We start from the raw sequence: 21,017 nt of genomic DNA, 5'->3' as shown, positions 1-21,017 counted from the left end.
ACTCAGAGAATGAATTAAGTGAATGAGGGCCAGGCTCTGTAGATGAGAACTGGTTGTCACAATCAAGAAAGGGCAGTTTGACCCCCCTTCCCAGAGAAGACTCTATTAGCTCTCACAGAGAGGAAGAGTTGGAAGGCAGCCAGAGTCATAGCTGCCAAGTTTTCCCTTTTCTCGCGAGGAAGCCTATTCAGCATAAGGGAAAATCCCTTTAAAAAAGGGATAACTTGGCAGCTATGGCCAGAGCGTTGCTAGGCAATCAGCAGCAGAGGTCTGAGTCCAGGTCGAGTCGGAGTGACCAGGAGGGGGGAGGTCAGCCTTTCGATCCCTGATCCAGGCGTCTGGATAAAATCAGAAGGCAACGGAAGGGCAAGAGGGGAAAGGCGGGAGTCTCGCGTCCTTCCTGCTGTGGGAGGGGTGACATTTCAGACTGACCAACAAACATAAATGTGAGCAGGCAAGATGCCGGGCGCTGGATATGTCTTTTTGAAAAAATAAACATACATAAAACTGTCAGAGAGTCATTACGTCTTATCAGGCTTGATTGCCTGATACTCTTTACAGTAAGAGTAACAAGGTTGCACTTCTGCTACTCCTCTCCTGTTAATGTGACCTGGCATGGCGACCCTGGCTGTTTATGTCCCCAAACTGGTTCTCAACCCAGACTGAAATGGGGCTAGATAACCACCCTCTTGATCACCTTGCCTGAAAAGGGCTATTAGTAACTTGGCAGTAGCTCAAAAACTCTAAGTCCTTTGTGTGTGTCTTGTGTCCTTTGGTGCTGCATGCGTCTTGCATTTCCAGGTGAACTTGATTGCCCACTAATCAGCATTGATCAGCCCACCATCTAACTCAAATCGTAACAGTGTCAACTTATCCTTGAGTCTTGGGAAGATGTATCACTAGCTGGCTATGTGATTTCTCAAGAGCAATGATCTATAATGAACAAGTTTGGCAACACCCATCCATTCGGCCCAAAGCAGGCAGTTTCCGAACCTTCCTTGTGCTGATGCCTCCTGGAGCTCCTTTGACTTATTGCCTTCAAAGTAAAATAACTGTCTCTGTCTGAGCGCTGTCACCACGTTCCGAGAGTGTCAGCCTGCATAGCAGAACATCAATCATGCTCATTTCTTTTCGCTCGGGAAAACAGATCCAGAATGTGACCCAAGGTGATAGCAACTCTGAGAAATGTGGCTATCTAAATTGCTTGCCAATATCACTTGAAGGAAATATTAAAGCTTCTCATTGACCTGCCTTCCTTTTCTTTTAGAGTATAAGGTTCTCAGACCCCGGAAGCTTCTGCCATCGTGTTTCATGTTAAGCACCCCGCTGTCTTTGATAAACTTGACTCAGACAGAACTAGGTTTTCCTTGACAATGACAGTTGATTGAAGGTGGGTTGGCAAGGCTATGTTTCTCCCACCATGAGATCACCCCATGGTGAGATCAGCATGGAGACGAGTCTTCTGAGAAACTTCAGCATGCTCTCATATCTCTCATCACCACATAATTGATATGTCTGGGTATTGAGGCTAGACATTTAGCTGGTAGTTAGATAGGCGAATGCATAGAATCATAGAATTGTAGGCTTGGAAGAGAACCCCAAGGGTCATCTAGTCCAACCCTCTGCAATGCAGGAATCACAGCTGAAGAACCCATGGCAGGTGGCCACCCAACCTCTGTTTACAATCCTCCAGTGAAGGAAACGTCATCACTGTCTGAGGCAGCCCATTCCACTGTCGAACAGCTCTTATGATCAGAAAGTTATGCCTAATGTTTCATTGTGTGTATATTATTTTCACAATTTCGTGTGCACAATTTGCCCGAGTACAGTGGTGCCTCGCTAGACGAATTTAATTTGTTCCACAGGTCTTTTCTTATAACAAAAAATTCGTCTAGCGAATCCCATAGGAATGCATTGAATTTTTTTGAATTTTTTTTTGCCCATAGGAACGCATTACGTAATTGAATTTCAATGCATTCCTATGGGAAACCGTGATTCGCTAGACAAATTTTTCATAAAACGAATTCGTCTAGCGAGGCAACCTCCGCTAGAAAAAACCTTTCGTTAAGTGGAAATTTCATTAAGCAGGGCATTCGTTAAGCGAGGCACCACTGTATATCATTTCTGAACACATGATTTTGCTGGAGAACTGCATTGCAAAATTCAGGGTGAATCTTCCAAGGATGGCTGTGCTGGTTCTCGTGCTGTTTCGGAGAGCACAAATCAGGTGGGTTCGCCTTTAAATGTGAACTGAATAGAATCCCCCCCCCAATCTCCACTTGAGTGTGCTTTGCAAAGGGACAAAGGGTCAGTTTGGGGAAGGGCTTCATTACTGCAACTGCCCCTGAGCTCAAATGCAGCCGAGGAGGAATGACTAGACCAGGCAGGTCCAGAATGTTTCCTCTCTAATTAAATGCAAAAGTACATGAAGGAACCCCTTTGTCAAGTGATCTAATTAGCTTGGAAACACGCAGGGTGGCTTGAAAAGAGGTTCTCTTTCCAAGTTCCACCAGGTAATGCTCAGTGCCCAAGAGAAGGCAAGGGTTAGGACACTTCAAAAGCAAGCAAATGGCAGGGAGGTGGTGGTGGGGTCAGGTGAGTGAGGTTTCAAACTACCTGCCCAAGCTGTGTAGGTGGCTGCTCGGAGCTCCTTGTTCCAACCTACCCTTTTTATCTCCCTCATTATGGGCTGGGGAAAAAAAATAGAGCATGGAAAAGAAAGGAACGATAAAGGAAAGAGAAATCTGGTTCAAGAAGCAACTTCTGTTTCTTTCAAGCCATGTTACAGCAGGAGAAAGAGCCATAAAGGATTTCGAGTTATCTCAAAGAGTTGGAATTGAAATTGTTTTAAAGATAGGCAGTTTTAAAAACTTTTTAATACATGCAATTACTTTATATATGTCTGAGAACATAAGAAGAGCTTGATGGATCACGCTAGTCCTGACCCATCTAGACCAGCATCTTCTTCTCCCAGTGGCCAACCAGATACTTGTGGCAAACTGGCCAGCACAATCAGAGCATAGGATCGCTCTCTTCTATTCCAGCTTCCAGCAACAGGAACTGTATTCAGAAGCATTACTGTCTCCGCCATCAGGGGCACCATTGCGGGCACCCGCCCCACCCCCAAAACATGCACCCTGCCCCCGGAACGCATGTCACGCCCCTCCAGGAGGTACGTCACCCCCTGGAACGCTTGTTCTGCCCCTCCGGGAGGCGCGTCCCACCCCCATAACGGGTGCCAGCCCTGCCCCCGCCCCCAGTGCTGCAGCATGAAGCTCCGTCACTGTGCGCCATGGATGCAGAGCATAGCCATCATAGCTAGTAGCTATAAATAGCCTTCTCCTTCATGAATTTGTCTAATCTTCATTTAAAGTTGTCCAAGTTGGTGGCCATCATTGCCACAATTTAACTATATGCACAACAACAACAACAACAACAACAACAACAACAACCATTTATACCCCGCCCATCTGGCTGGGTTTCCCCAGCCACTGTGGGTAGCTCCCAACAGAATATTAATATTGAATAATTAATAATAATAATAATAATAATAGTTATTATTCTGTCACTTTGAAATGCTTCACAGGAAGCAATTCATAACTGAAACAAACAAATAATTTGAGGGAGTGAATTGATAGGTGTTCTCTCCCTCGGCTCTCAATTATACGACTGCAGTGAACTTGTGGTCTATTTTTTAATATTTATATTTTATTAAGGTGATTTCAGTTAAAAGAAATAAAGTGATACGGGGGAAAAGAAGGAAAAGCGAGAGGAAGTAAAACAACAACAAATATACATATAAAAGTGAATATATATATATATATATGGAGAGAGAGAGCACAATATACACTATTCCCATACATTCTTCTATAAATTGGGATAGTGTTATTGTCCTAGTGCTTCTGTAAATGTTAATAGCCTACTACATTTTGTATACACTCATTCCAAATGTTATTGTATTTATCCATACATACAGAGTCTGCACCTGTAAGCAGTCCATTCATAAATTGCCAGTGATGTCATGTCATCAGTCCATTGATTGAAGGGTATCCTATCTTTATTTTCCCAGTTTCTCAATATCAATCTCTTGGCCCCCATTAGGGCATGGAAAATCCATTCCTAGGGAAGGCAGCAAAGTCAGGAAGAGCTTTAAGGTGCTCTGCAGGCACAGAGCCAAAAGACCCTGAGATTTACCACCGATACCTTAATCTACCAAAGGACTGCCGCTTGGTTCTGAAAAAGGTGTTGCAGCAAAAAGCAAGCGAACAACAACAAAGCTTCTTATATATTGCCGGAAATTTATATATATGGAAGATATGGATGACAAATAGGTAAGGGGAAAGAAAGCACACTTCAGGCCTGCTGAGTTTAAGGGGGGGTGGGCTAAGTGTGTGTTTAACTCTTGCATGGAAAGAGAGCAAAATACACTTTTGGAGAAGTGTGAAGTTTGACGTATGACTTCCTTACGATCTTGTTAGGTAATTAGGCTGAAGGAAATCAGCCCTGAGTGCTCACTGGAAGGACAGATCCTGAAGCTGAGGCTCCAATACTTTGGCCACCTCATGAGAAGAGAAGACTCCCTGGAAAAGACCCTGATGTTGGGAAAGATAGAGGTCACAAGGTGAAGGGGACGGCAGAGGATGAGGTGGTTGGACAGTGTTCTCGAAGCTACGAACATGAGTCTGACCAAACTGCGGGAGGCAGTGGAAGACAGGAGTGCCTGGCGTGCTCTGGTCCATGAGGTCATGAAGAGTCAGACACGACTAAACGACTAAACAACAACAACAAATTAGGTAAGTTTACCTTTCAATGTGATATAAATTGAATTTCTGCCCCATCACTACTCGGAAGGGGCACCGTTTGTTTAGCCAAAGGTTCTGCTGCAGCCTCACTTCTGGGACTCTTGTTTCCATTGTAGTCAGCCTGGTGTGCATCATTTTTGATAAAAGCCCTTGTCATCACACCCTGGAACACAACAGATCACAAAACAGTGGTTCATCTCTGACTTTGATGCCTGCTTGGCCCCGATCTATAGTGTGAGCAGCCCATATTTGAGGGAGGGAAAAACCTTGCATGTTCCAATCTCTCTGCCAGCCAGGCTGACATAAGGCAGCCGCTACTGTCAAGAGTTTTAAGAGGCACAGCTGTTTTGGTGAGACATGTATACTGCAGGGATGAGGAGGACATTTTCTTCTTGCTACAGAGAGTGTGAAAGAGACTTGAAAGACCATCCTTCATGAAATGCATATATGGAAAGGATCACTGCAAATTGCCCTGTAGGCAAGGGCTGCCTGGAGTTGCATCAAACTTCTCTTATCCATGCCATATAAGAACAGAAGAAATAAATAAAAAATAAATAAATAAATAAATAAATAAATAAATAAATAAATAAATAAATAGATCAAACCTATCCATTCTGAAGGAAATCAGCCCTGAGTGCTCACTGGAAAGACAGATCCTAAAGCTGAGGCTCCAATACTTTGGCCATCTCATGAGAAGAGAAGACTCCCTGGAAAAGACCCTGATGTTGGGAAAGATTGAGGGCACAAGGAGAAGGGGACGACAGAGGACGAGATGGTTGGACAGTGTTCTCAACCAAACTGCGGGAGACAGTGGAAGACAGGAGTGCCTGGCGTGCTCTGGTCCATGGGGTCACGAAGAGTCGGACATGACTAAACGACTAAACAACAACAACAACAAAGTTGGTTCTGGGTATAAGCTTTCGTGTGCGTACACACTTTTTCAGATACACTGAAACAGAAGTCACCAGACCCTTATATATAGTGGGAGGGTGGGGTGGGGGTTTTCTCAGAAGGGTAGTAGGAGATGGGTGATTGGTTCAATGGGTATGGTAAACCTGTTGACTACTGTTAACAACTGCAATTAGTCCTACATCCTCCCACTATATATAAGGGTCTGGTGACTTCTGTTTCAGTGTATCTGAAGAAGTGTGTATGCACACGAAAGCTTATACCCAGAACAAACTTATCTGGTCCCTAAAGTGCTACAATTTTATTATTATTATTTCATCTGCGTCAGACCAACATGGCTACCTACCTGAATCAAGAACAGAAGAGACAGAGATGTGAATGAAAAGCAGAAATGATGGATATTATAGTTCTTCCAAACCGGGTCATGAACTACAGGCTTTGGGACCATCGCTACCTGGGATATGGTTAACAAATGCAAGAGCTGATCGTTGGTGAATGCCAGTTAAATGGCTTTTCCCTTTCATCCAGTGGAGGCTGCCCTCTCTTGCATGCCTGGGAACGACACTGCCTGTTAGTTTTCTCCTCTCTAGAGTCACTGTTACCTTTGTAGAATTCAACACAGAGGAAGTTGAGGACCAGATTTGTTTTGGTTGGTTCTCACTGGCATTGGCTCCACCAACTCTGCCTTCCACCCCCACCACTCCCAATTGGCACCAGTTGGCATACACAGTTCTTCACCTCCTCAATTTCTCCCCATAACAATCCTCTGAGGTGGATTAGGCTGAGAGACTGCGACTAGCCCAAGGTCACCCCATGAGTTTCACGGCAGAGTGGGGATTTGAGTTCTGGTCTCCCAGGTCCTAGTCCAACTACACCACAATGACTCTCATGAGGCAGTAATGACTTAAGTTGTGTCTCTACAAGGCCTTGTGTGAAGACAGGAGGCATGACCTAGGTCTGGCATACTGTGAAACTCTGATGTGAAATACAAGCCATATTATGTGCCGTTTCAGCTAGCTCAGTAACCTGAATATGCTGAAAACTCAACTCTGATTATGTATCTGTTCCTTGACACACGGATAAATGCTGGCACTCCATACCTGAGGTCAGGACCTCTGTCTCCTGTTATGGAGGAAGATCTATTTCCAGAATAAAGATACAATAATATGGATCCAATGGACAGGACTTTTAGGGTTCTTAGTAGGATGTGATGATTATGTCCAGGGCCGTCTTAAGCCCATCCAGCACTGTGGTGCAAAGGTCCCTCCAGCGCCCCCCTCTGAAAGCGCAGCACCAAAGTGATCATGCTGAGGCAGCCGCCCTTCTATGAGCTGGTAATAATAATAATAATAATAATTTATTATTTATACCCCGCCCATCTGGCCGGGTTCCCCCAGCCACTCTGGGCGGCTTCCAACAAAACAGAAATTCTAAAATACAGAGATGGTAGGCTACAGGCAGCCCCCTCCCGCCTTGCTGGCCAAACCAGCTCCTGAGCAGCCAGACTTTGCTCCAGAGCCTCTCCAAGGACCCGTGAGTGCCAAGCGGACCGCGGCAGCAGGGGGAGGCCACCTCCAAGTACTCCGCGCTGCACCTCCTTCTCCTTTCCCCAGTGCTGGGTTCCGCTCAGTCAAGCTTTGCCACCAGCGCGTGCACCACGTGACCAGCAAGAGCTGCTTGGGCGCTGTGCGTGCGCTGGTGTAGAAGCTCGACTGAGCGGAGCCCAGCGCGGGGGAAAGGAGAAGGAGGTGTGGCGCGGAGTCCTCGGAGAAGGAGAGAGACGCGGTGCAGCCTCTCAGCTCGTGGAGCACAGTCCTGGCCAGACCACCGGAACCCTGCGCTCACTTGACGCCCTTCCAGCGCCCTCCAGTGCCCGGCGCCGTGGTTCACCGCGCCACTAGCCTCTATGGCTAGGACGGGCCTGATTATGTCTTACTGGTCTGGAACACATGATTTAGGGAGGATAAGGGACAAAGGACCCTCCAGTTGACTTGTTTGCTGAACATTCATCCTGATATCCTTGCACAAAGCTTAGAGGTTAGACTATGTCTATGATTTGTTTGTGGGGAGGATCTATGATGATGATGATTCAACTTGAGTTGTTTGTGCAGTGTTTATTCTTGGAAACCATTTTTTTTCATCCCACACTTTTCAAAAGCATTTCCTCATCACTTTCCAAGTTTTTTTTTTTAATATAAAAAAGTGGATTTGTTGTGTTGGGTGACAGCGCTCTTGTATCCACTTTAATTGCACCAACCTAAATTTCCTGATATATGTGTGCATTCCCCCTGCAAAATACTCCAGAGGCTATTGGCGGGTATTATTAGCCACAACACCTAAAGGGAACCCCCATATCCAGAGGATATCAAATGCTAGTGACAATAAACAGGTGCTTTGGGGAAGCCCAGGGGAAGTGCATGAAGACATCAATCAACAAAGGACAATCCACAATCCTCAGTTGATTGATGTCTTCATGGGCTGTGCCTGGGCTTCCTTGAAGGATTTGATTGACCACTATTAGAATCAGAATTCTAGACAGGAAGGACCTTTGTTTCCTCCAACAGAACTCTTATGACCAGTTGCAAGGAACTGTGTCTGGCTATGATAAAGGATTTTGTAAGAAATGACCAAACAAAGCTATTTAAAAGGAGGACTTTATTTATTACACTGGAGATTGGTGCCAACACACCAATTCAGCTTTGATACACAGTAAATCAGCAAAGCTCTTATTCGTTTCTGAAGCAAGATTGCAGTGGCATGGAAAACACTGAAAACATCAACTCTCTTCCCTTTCTGTTTTTTATTTCTCTTTTTCTGTATTATTATTTTTTGGTACAAAACTGGTACAAAGAACAATACAAAAGAGTTGTGCCCTTTTGATGGGTTACAAAAGAACATTTGAGCTCACTTTAACTTGTGCACTATTCCCCACCCCCTTGAGCTTTTTGCCACCTTTTCAGCACCCTGTTTTCCAAACATCATGGATACACCAAGGCGCCCTTTGAATCAGAAAAGGATAATGAGAAAACAAGCAGCCTCCTCTCTAAAATAACCACAGTCATGCGGGCTTTTCCCCACTGGAAAAGGAAACATGCAAAAGAAATATGAAGAAAGCATCCTCTGTTGCACATTTATATTGGTTTTAAGCTCGCCACTTCGATTGACAGAGCCAAGCAAGAGCTAAATTATAAACACAGTGAGCAAATTGGAGGTGGATTGGTCCAGTACCTTTCACTGTCTCTGCCAAACAAAGGTTGAGGTCACCGGATTCCCCCCAATAAATCCACACACACACGTGAATTAAGTTTAAGGTTTTTGGCATTATTTTGGCCACAACTTTATTAAAATACCATCAAATGTGAGTGGTTGCTTAGGCATTGGTTAACCCATGGGTTAACCCTGGGACAGATTCTGCACTGACTTCCTCTAGGCACTTTGTGGAAGTCAGTAGGTAAACATTCTCAGAGAGAGGACGGAGCCGGGTACCAGGCCCTTCTTGTCCTCCCTTGAATGTTCCCCGAGGCTCAATTTGCTCTGTGTTAGGCCCAATTCCCCCTGACGGGGTACTGACGAGAGCCGTTCGAGCCCCAGGATTCCTTTAACGGAATACCTCTATAAGCAGCAGCAATTAAGCGTAACTTTCCAGCCTTTCCACACTCCTCTTTCCATACTCCTCTTTCCAGCCAATTTCTTACCAGCCAATTTTAACCAATGCCTAACCGCCAACCTTACAAGTTGTGACGATTTGCTATGCAGTAGGCAAAAACCAAATGGCAACAGCCAATCAGCCAGATGGCAAAATTCCTCCGGGCCCCTGCCCCAAAGCGGGCGACCCCATGACAGGCACAGTAACGTTAATACGCAAAGCATCCTTTAAAAAGGAGGTGGGCGGGCGGGAAATCCGAACCGCTTGGCAAAAGTGAAACCAATATAGTCACACGGAGGGTTTTTATAGGCTAGGGGCCGATCCTTATTCCAAACTGCAACAAGCTTTTCTACCCAGCAACAGCACCAAAATGCCCGGTCATGCCAGTGGCCATTTTACCTAATCTGCCTAGCAACAGCAGGGTCATCCTGATTCCCCTCCCACAATGCATGCTCTCCATAATTGGAGAACCCATTTTCTGAATTTTGAAAAACCTACAGTGTCCAGTTCCTCATTTTTTAAATGCACACAGACTTTTTTTTTTAAAATGTACATACTATTTTCACAGTCAGTTACTCTGAAGAATTCCAACACCCCTTTAGAATCTAGCAATGCTTGGACCTGCAGAGTGTTCTTCAAGCAAATTGTACTACATCAACTGTCCAAGTTGTATAGCAGAAATCAGCAACAGAAGTCCCTGGTGCTAAATCTGACCCTTGAATAGAGCATGATTGTATCCCACACCTACAAGTTGCCATCCCAAGGGAAATATGAGTACGTGGAAGGTGAAGTGACCTTACTGGCAGGCAGTCTCTTTTGGAGAATGAGGGCATGTTCTGGTCCACCACCTCCCATTCTCTCCTCAAAAACAAATCTCTATGTATAGCAACCCTACGAGCATCTTTCAGGCTGTGCAAAGGGGTAAATCCACTTTAAAAAAACCATACCTATGCATTAGGGACCCAGGTGGCTCTGTGGGCTAAACCACTGAGCCTAGGGCTTGCTGATCAGAAGGTCGGTGGTTCGAATCCCTGTGACGGGGTGAGCTCCCGTTGCTTGGCCCCAGTTCCTGCCAACCTAGCAGTTCGAAAGCACATCAAAATGCAAGTAGATAAATAGGAACCGCTATAGCGGGAAGGTAAACGGCGTTTCCATGTGCTGCTCTGGTTTGCCAGAAGCGGCTTTGTCATGCTGGCCACATGACCTGGAAGCTGTACGCCGGCTCCCTCGGCCAATAATGCGAGATGAGCGCCGCAACCCCAGAGTCGGTCACGACTGGACCTAATGGTCAGGGGTCCCTTTACCTTTACCTATGCATTATATACAGTGGTACCTCTACTTACGAATAACTCTACTTACGAATGTTTCTACTTACGAATGGAGCTCTGTCCGCCATCTTGGATGTGGTTTAGATAGGATTTTTTCTACTTATGATTTTTTAGATAGGGTTGCTTCGACTTACGATTTTTTTTCTCCCAATGCATTCCTATGGGATTCGACTTACAATTTTTTTCGACTTACAAATGTGCGTTCGGAACGCATTAAATTCGTAAGTAGAGGTACCACTGTACATTTATTCATCTTAAAGCATGAAATAAAGAGTAGGGATTAAGCTGGGAGAAGCTGTTGGTCAGTGGCAGAGCACATGTTTGATATGCAGAAGGACTTGGGTTCAATCCCTGGCATCTCCAGGCCTCCCCAGTCAGTGTAGAGCAAGCAATACTGAACCAGATGATTTAGAATAAGGCAGCTTCATTTGCCCCCATCATGGCTGCCAGATTTGCACAAGTGCTTCTGTGACCAGGAGACTTGGTTCATCCATACAGGGTCCTCAGCAGAATGCTGATACAGAGAACGGAACTTTATCCCTTCTCCTTCTCGCAGATAATTTACTTGATCCAAGCCTAAACCAATGTGATGAAATGGGTTCTAGTCCAAGAAAGCTTATACCAAGCTGTTCATTTTTGAACAGAGCTTGGAAGGCCATCTGTTATGGATGCTTTAGCTGAGATTCCTGCATTGCAGGGGGTTGGACTAGATGACCCTCAGGGTCCCTTCCAACTCTACGATTCTATAATTCTACCAAAGTGCTACAAGACATTTTGTTGTTTCTGCTGCAATGGACTAACATGCCCCCTTTTGTAATTTCACAGGATTGATGTATCAAACCAGAAAACTTGCTGTGAGAGCCATTTATTTCCAGTATTTCTATTTAGGGCATTCAAAAGGATATTGGTATTTACAAGCCACGGTGTGAAGATGCCTGGTGGTGATGATTCTGTTATTAGGGATAGTGTTGTTTTTATTAACAGTGAACACTGTAGTTCTCTGGCCCAAGGTGTACTGTGGGATATGATCTGGTAGGACTGGAATCTAGAAGAAAGTCAGGAAAATTCTCCGTGGTAGACGGGAGGTTAAGGGTGTTGACCTCTGCTCGGAACTTGGAAGACCCCTGGCTGGCTTTTCTACTTGAAGTAATTGCTTTGTCACCTGCAGAGGCCAAAAGGCAATGTCTTGGTAAGAGACCTAGGGGGGTAAGTAGAAAATATACACTTTCTGACTTGGAAAAGGGCAACTCTTCACCGTGTTGGAGGCTGGTTTCTCTTTCTGTGTTTCCTTGTAGGACTTACTTACCTAGCTCAGGGCACCATCCTATGGCCCCTAAGACATTCCAGGGGTCATAGGCTATCTCAGGCCTCCTGCTCCAATGTTGGAGACACAAGGCTTCTCCAGAGTGGAGGGCCTCAGTATGTAATTGATGCAATAATCGTGCATTAATCGTGCATTAAAAGGTAAAGGGACCCCTGACCATTAGGTCCAGTCGTGACCGACTCTGGGGTTGCGCGCTCATCTCGCATTATTGGCCGAAGGAGCCGGCGTATAGCTTCCAGGTCATGTGGCCAGCATGACAAAGCTGCTTCTGGCAAACCAGAGCAGCACATGGAAACGCCGTTTACCTTCCCGCTGTATTGACCTTCCACAAATAAAGTTCCACTTCATTCGTTCTTCTACAATGCTGCCCCAATGTTATTGTATTAAAGCCATTTGGAGGGCACAATAGCATAGCAAAAGTGGGACCCTCCCCCAACATTTCTGGTATGAAAAGTTGAAGGATTTCAGCAGGAAGTTGCAGAGCACGCATTGACTAGAAATGAAGCAGTATGTCCACTCTGAAACTCTGGCAAGTGCAAATATTATTGAAAGTGAGATTGCGTATAGTTTCCCCAATACCAGCACAATTTTTTGGACTGCATTATAGAAATGATGTGTGGAGGGGCCCAGAGCTCTGACATGGTAAAATGAGATCTGATATTTGATCCACACCATCCCTGCTGCTGCAGATGTTCTGGAGCTCTGACATCAGCAGGACAAAAAAGGATGTGTGTTGGGGAGATATCAGGGACATACCGGGGGAAGACTGGGAAATAGCTAGGATCCAAATGATGCTAAGGCGTCCCAGCCTCTTGACATATTCAGGAGTGTGCCCAAATCTCTCCCTCCTGTTGCTTCCAATAGGAGAGAAAATGTATATATAAAAAGAGAGAGAGAATAAAGATTTAAGCATAAGACACTTCAGTCTGTCACTATTCTCAGGTGAGATTCAATCACGCACTGGTGAATTCAGGTTTTGCAATTATAGCTGATCAGGAGGTCTTGCACCTTCTTCCCTAAAACGATTGAACTTTTTGTAATAAGGAAAGTGATGAGAAAATGCATGGAACAACGCTTCCTTTTATGCAATGGCACCTAAACTCCCTGTGAATAAATCAGGACGAATGCTTGGTAAACAAGTCATCTGTAAGCATACACAGAAATGGATGGAGAGTTGTAAAATCTTTCCTCTGCCCTTACTTTTGCCCTGAGCCGAGCAGATCACTGGATATGATAGAACTGCCCCGCAGACCAGCCACTTTAGGACTTCAGCCTGACAGGTATAAATTGTATTTGTTAAGAACAAATTCTAGCAGTGAAGGCAAACACATGATGCTACTCATCTTGGGTACGCTTCTACATTTTTTCTATCCTTTTGTTTCACAATCCTTAAGAATAGGGATGCAAATGAAGCAAAGTGTGCCTTTCTTTTCCACTGAGTTATTATTTCTTAAAAAGCTGTTGCTTTGTCATTATCCACAGTCATGCTCTAGCAAGAGTTAGGCACTTTTACATCCCATTGGTTTCAATGAGAGCACTAAGCACATGTTTGCCCATCGCTACTGAAGCAAATGAGACTTAAAATTGACTTTGGTTGGATTGTACTTGTTCTTATTACCACTGCTCACTTTCTATCCACCTGCCCACTGGCTCCAGAAATAGCACAGTTGTTATATCTTTGTATGAAACTACCTTATAGTAGGGGACCCAGGTGGCGCTGTGGGTTAAACCATAGAGTCTAGGGCTTGCTGATCAGAAGGTCGGCGGTTCGAATCCCTGCAACAGGGTGAGCTCCCGTTGCTTGGTCCCAGCTCCTGCCCACCTAGCAGTTCGAAAGCACATCAAAGTGCAAGTAGATAAATAGGGACTGCTCCGGCGGGAAGGTAAACGGCATTTCCGTGCGCTGCTCTGGTTCACCAGCAGCAGCTTTGTCATGCTGGCCACATGACCCGGAAGCTGTCTGCGGACAAACGCCGGCTCCCTCGGCCTATAGAGCGAGATGAGCGCCGCAACCCCAGAGTTGGACACGACTGGACCTGATGGTCAGGGGAACCTTTACCTTTTTACCTTATAGAAAGCCAGACCATTTGGTCCATGTACCCAGTGCTCTGAGTGGCAATGATGCTCCAAGGACCCTGGCAGAGGTCTTTCCCAGTCCTACCATCTGAGACCCTTTTTAACTTGAGATGTCAGGGACTGGAACCTTCTGCCTTCAAATTATGCACTCTCCCACCAAGCTAATGCCTCTCCCAAAAGCCCTTCCCACAGCTCTCTAGCTCATGGGATCTAACTAGCCTCGAATTTGGTTACACACAGTACTATTTTTCTAGAAAAAGAGGTGATGGAATGCATCCATGTAATGGCAATGGTGCCCACCTGAGAGGTACTGGAACTGAGTGCCGGTGAGTTCCGTCTGAAAAAAAAAGCCCTGGTTACATGGCAATTAATTGATCAGTTTCAGCATATTTCCAAGCAGTTTTTGAGTAAGGCTGCATTACACAGGATATAGATAAAAGCTTCCAAATTACTAGCTTTTCTAATTTCAAAGCACTGGCACATTTGGGCTTAGTTTTCAGAAAAATAAAGGCTCATTTATTGAAAAAAATATATAGTAGTGTCACTTCATCTTCCGGGACATGGGTTATCACATAAGTGACTTATGGTTGTCTGAACATGGAATCTAACTGGGGTTCTATGCATTCAAAGCCTACAAGGCAAGGAAGCACCAGGGAAGCATCAAAGCGGACGCCACATAAATCCAATGGGAACATCATCCCCCCCCCCAACATTTGATGAACACATCCTTAGTGAATGCAGATATATAATCAGTTCCCTCACCTTTAGTATTAGCTACATTTATCAATGTAAAAAAATCATGAATCATTGAGACGCCAGTCTTCTAAAAAATTGAAATGGCAAAAAGTATGCACCTATGCACCTATGCAGAGAAGGCCTCTCTGCATAAGGCATAAACCATTGACTTTCTGCCATGGTGTTGTTCTTAATACTCTGACATGCCCCAGACATGTGTTCAGGCTGCATTTGTCCACCACTTGGCTAAATTGACACCCTGGGATATTTTCAAGGGGGCTGTAAACAATGTGTTCGCAATCAACCAACTGCAAAACAGCAACCAGTTCCATCATAACGTGATAAGAAAGTCACTTTGTCATCTGGTTATCCATTTCCTTGAAAGGATTGCTTGTACATGAGTGTCTCTTCAAACCCTAGTAAGAGCTGACTTACATCGTTGTGGCTGCTGCATAGTCATAAGGACATAAGAAAGGTCCTGGTGGATCAGAGCAAGGGTTCATTTTCTTCAGCACCTCACAGTGGCCAACAGATGCCTATGGGTAACCCAGCAAGAAGGACCTGAGTGCAGTAATGCTCTCCCCACTTGTGACTCCCAGTAACTGGTATTCAGAGGCATATTGCCTCTGACATTGTGCTTAGTCACAGAATCAAGGCATGTGGTGGCTGTTTTGAAGTGGCAAACTCTATAAATTGGGTGCTTTTAGCCTCACCACCACCAGTGTGCAAAGGGCGAGGATTCATGGAGAAAAGTGTGCAGTTATCACAGAGAGCTACCACACACAAACACCTGGTTACCAGCTAACAGAAGCTCTGTTAAAGCAGAACCTCCACATTGCAAATATAATGCATGCTCATATCCAGAGTGTTGATCGAATTATATGGCATGCTAAATACCTTTTGCTAGCTTCAGCTTTTTGATCTACAAAGCAAGCCTATTCCTGTTTTTAGAGTGAATCATTACTAAATACCACTACCAAAGCTCTTTATACGGAGTCAGATAAACTTGTACATCTAGCTGATTGTTTTCATCAAGGGTGGGGAACCCAGGTGCTTCTTGGTTCCACCTCTCATTGACCAGAGAGGTCAATGGCCGTAAAGGCTGAGGTAGATAGAACTTGGGAATCCAATAACAGTTGTAGGGGACCACGGTCCATATCTCTTCTCACACTTGCACTCTACTAACAGTGCCTCTTCAGGGTTTCAGACACAAATCGCTCCCATGCCCAACCAGAATATGCTGCAGATTTGAAAATAGGAACTTTTGCAGTGCATAGTATGTGCTCTACCACTGACCTATGGACCTTCCCCTGGAAGAAGCAATCAGAGCTAGGAAGCTTCTGAATGTCATCTGGTGTGGTGCTCTCCACTGGAGCCAATCAGATGCTCCAATCAATTTTTGGGTGGGCAAGTACTTGGTAGTAAAAGGTTCATCTAGAAAAATTTGAGACAGGGACCAGTCAACATGAACTCTATATTATGCTTCTATAGACTAAATACTTTCCAAAAGGGTTTCTGGATTCCGCATTCAAGCAAAATAGCATCCTTTATGAGAGGTGGTTCTGGTAATGGCAGCAAAGCATGAACATGGGATAGTTACTAAGAAACACTGAAGCTCTTGAAAATAAAATTCCACCAGTTTTTTTTCCATGAACCAGATAATGTTGCTCTGTAGTACATAATCATTTATGAAACAGAATAAAAAAATTCCTTCCAGTAGCACCTTAGAGACCACCTAAGTTTGTCATTGGTCTTGAATTGGATACTTTCCACCTGTTGTAATTTTTATTCTCTTTTTAAAAAGTTAAAAGCAATACAAAATAGCTAAAGAACACATGCCTGCAAAAGGAAGAGAGAGAAATGTATGCAAGGGGCATGCAATTCAGAAAGAGAGGGGGCTGAGGTTTTTTTCGTCATTTAGGAGATCAGGTAAACTTAGTGCTCGAAGAACATTGGAATGTCAGGTTAAGGGGAAGGAGTGATGGTATGAAGAAGATAGTTTTCATCATGTGTAAGTGCCAGAGTGAAGAAAAATGAGGTCCCAACCTCAAAGCAAGTCTTTTCAGCAGGCATTGGTATCATGCAGTATACTTCCTCCCAGAAGAGACACTGGTGGACATCCAAGAACTGTTTCACAGAATCTATCAGAAAGTTCTCCTGCAGGGTAAAAATGGGAGTTGCCTGATAGCCGAGCCTCCCAGTGGATTGTCATTTGTTAAGCTTCCCTGTTTCCCAAGGATGCCCTCTTCACAGCTTTGTTTTTGTCAAGATACTAAAGTACAAAGTCATGTTGGTTAACCATAACGCTTTCCCCAGATAATCCTGAGGATGGTAGTTTGATGAGGATTTGGTTAATAACCCACAGGCATCGTCACAGTGGTTCCTTGGGAAGAAGGAAACCAGTTTAAGACTGTTCGTGTAGATAGGCCCACCAAACCTTCATTGGTATCTTCTTCTTCCACAATCCCAACCACAGAAAAGCCAGTTAAACCAGAATACTTCAATGTAAGTCCGTTTGCAGTCTGGATCTCTAATGAGGAGAGCTACTTGTGTGTGTGTGGCTTGTGCTTAGTATGAACATCCTTTTCACACTAATTTAGCACATGCCGGTAAAGTGGTTGGCAGCCACTTGTTCTTGCACACCCACATGGATGAGCAGGTCTCAATCCTTGCACTAGGTACACAGGAAGCTGTGCCCATCTAGCCCAGAACTGTCTATTTTGGCTGCTGATGGTTCTCCAATAGGATTTCCTTTCTGGGAAGACAGACACTTCGTCCCAGCCCCCCCAGCCCCAGTCTAGTGCAAATATAGGTTGGATTACCCAGTGACTTATTAAAGTTGGGAGTTGGAGATGCAAATGACTTAAATCCAAATGCTCTGGCTTAAGTGGTTGATGGAGTCACAGGCCATGGTCTCAACAACAGCACAACCAAGTCATGTGCAAACAATAGCATCCCCTCTCCTGCCATGTTTGCATAGTTAACCTTTAAAATTTTTTTTGGGGGAGTTTCAAAAGTAGCTTTTGATATAGCCCGCTGTTTAAAGGGTCCGAGGTAGCAGGGGGGGGGGAGTTATGTTTGTGGGAAATCTATATGCACCAAAAGTGTGGATTGTGGCTGCATCCCCAGTGAGTAAAACCATGAAAGATAAGACAGAATGTTCCCTCCAGAATACTTTTTTTTTTAAAAAAAAAACCACATTCCATTATCAGACACGACACATTTCAAATGCTCGTTAATTTACAGAAATTGCATTTTATAGAAAATATGATACAATGAAATATAAAATGCGTGAGGAGCACTTTCAAAGTCTATAGACAAAGGAGCTTGCATTCTGAGACAGTCTTTTAAAACAACATCCACTTGAAATACATTTCTCCTCGCTCTTTCCCCTCCCTTTTTCAACTTCCAAATGAGAATTAATTTGTAGATTTGGAAAAAAGAAGAAGGGGGGAAGCAGGATCAGCCCCATCCCTCATGGATAATCCGATATCATTTCCCTAAAACTCTGTGCACATTCTTGGATTTAACAGAAATAATATCTAAGCTCTGCTACATTTTCATTTTACTCCTCCTCCTCCTCCTCCTCCTCCTCCTCCTCCTCCTCCTCCTCCTCCTCCTCCTCCTCCTCCTCCTCCTCCTCCTCCTCCCTGCTGCAGCAGGACATCTTTCTTATTGTTTAACTCATAGATAATCCAAGATTTCATAGCACAATTAAGTGGCTCATAATCCATTAAATGTGGTTTTTACATTACACAGCCATGCAATCTAAATAATTATACAAACATTAGACATAAACCTCACTAGTCCAAATCATTAAAGGGGAGGAAAAAAACCTTTTGTTTGATTAAAGAAAGCACATAATCTAGATGGTTTTTTTAAAAAATAAAAAATAAATACTGACCCTATTTAAAAACAAAAGGTAGTATATGCTACCATTGATAACAGTGAGGTCCCATCAGAATGCAGCAAACCAGTGGCTGAATTGTCACCGTTAAAACACATTAATCACAAGATACCTATTTAGACCTCTGGCTCTCTGTTCTCATCCAACAGGCATTGGTTACACAACAAAGTACCTACTCATCAGGGCCATAGCTGCCAAGTTATCCCTTATTTTAAGGGATTTTCCCTTATGCTGAATAGGCTTCCTCGCGAGAAAAGGGAAAACTTGGCAGCTATGATCAGGGCAGACATGAACTGGTTTACATATAGTTCCATCAAGCTGGCTCATGACATTCAAGAGATGCTCATGTTGTAGGCCCCAGATGGCATATTGGTGACCTCCAAAGCACATGGTGGTACCAACCAAATTTTGGTACCTGGTGGCCTAATCCAATTTTAATCAACGGAGAAGCGCACAGGTTGTACGACATATAGATAAGTCACACGCCAACATTTCATCTCTCTTTGGGTTTCACATGCAATGTCCCAACCATGCTCAAGTGGCAGGTCTTCATATCTGGGAAGCCTTTTTGGCGCCAACTTCAATACAGAGCCTGATCACATGAGAGGGGCCAGTTTGTGTGTCGGAACACACTTTGCCTCCTAGATTACTGTCTGGAAAATAGCAGCTCTTACGGACATTGACCATCTCTGTAGGACAAAGGGCAAGTGTTTAGTGGTTCTTCCCCCAGAGAGCTGGGATGGAGAACTTGTGTCCCCCTCGATGTTGTTGTGACTACAGCGCCTATCATCTGTGACTATTGGCAATGATGGCTGGGATTTAAAGGAGTTTAACAGCATATGGAGGGCCACACCTTCCTCATCCTGTTGCAGAGGCACAGAATGATACTAAAGACATCTCTCTTGGGGATATCATTTGTACGAGTCACCCAGCATTGCCTCCAATAGTTCTCAAAATTTGAAGCTGGCCACTCTATGGCGGTGCAGATTCTCGCCACAGGAAATGCAGTCTCTTCTTGGACTCCACCCTGTGGATATCATATGAATTATGAAGTGGTCTCATCATGAGTCAGACTGTGGCATGTTATCTATTCTGCCTGACAGCAGTTCTCCAGGTTGACGCACAGATGTCTTTCCCAGGCATTTCTCTAGGCAAACTTCGAACGCCAGGGGCTGAACCAAGACCTTCTGTACACAAAACAGGTTAATTAGCACTGAGCTATGGCTTCTCAAGGTCTATGTTAGACTGAGAAAAATAATAGCTCACTACCATTCCTTTCAAATAATTGCAGAAAGGAATGCTGCTGTGCTCACACTCTCTTGAGGATCGACAAGCAACCTCGCTTCCTCTGTGTGCTTTCCCGAGGATCTTTTGGACGTACTTACACTCCTTTTTTTCTGATTTCTTCCCTGATTGAGGGCAAAGGAGGCTGTCTTAAGTTTGTATTAAGCCTGATCATAGCTGTCAAGTTTTCCCTTTTCTCACAAGGAATCCTATTTGGCATAATGGAATTTCCCTTTAAAAAAGGGAGAACTTGACAGCTATGTGCCTGATCTGCCTGTTAGTTTTTGACATGATTATAGTTATTGCAACATAACTGTCTCCCATTGTTTTTATAACATGAATCTTTTCATAACGCTCCTCAATACATGCATAGCTGCCAAGTTATCCCTTTTTTAAAGGGATTTTCCCTTATGCTGAATAGGCTTCCTCGCGAGAAAAGGGAAAACTTGGCAGCTATGATACATGGCAAGATCTGGTGCTATGTTCTGGAGAACATTAGTTCTAGTAGGCCTCAGGAGAACATGATCAATGCCAGACCACACCATGTGAGCTGTATTCAGAAGCAAAACTCATCATGTGGCAAATGCCTGTTGGATATAATTTTAGCACATACAAGCATTTTTGAATTTGAGATTTGGACTGGGCTGACTATTCAAGAAGCCAAAAGGTTTTTTTCTGGGATAGCAAAGTTTTGGTGAGTGCCAATATGTGCGAGCAGCTCAAAGGTCCTGGGCTCCATTGCTTGGATCATGTGCAGTACAACTGATTTGGGCAGAAATGTTTCTTGAACCAACCCTGACCAGCACCTCACTTTGTGGGGACTTAACTCTCCAAAACAAGGACCCACTGTAGTACCTTCCTTATGACAATGGCGCAACATACAAATTAATGGTCAGCTAAATATGCTAGATTAATTGCTATGCTCTTTCAGTCTGCATGTGCTTTTAAAATTAAGTTCATTGGTTTTCTTTGCTGATTCATGGAACAGATTATGTGGGCAAGTATA

Source organism: Zootoca vivipara, chromosome 7 (genome assembly GCF_965207765.1).
Source record: "Zootoca vivipara chromosome 7, rZooViv2.hap1.1, whole genome shotgun sequence".
Taxonomy (NCBI): domain Eukaryota; kingdom Metazoa; phylum Chordata; class Lepidosauria; order Squamata; family Lacertidae; genus Zootoca; species Zootoca vivipara.
The sequence above is the reverse complement of the archived record's forward strand: the minus strand, read 5'-3'. Positions refer to the sequence as shown.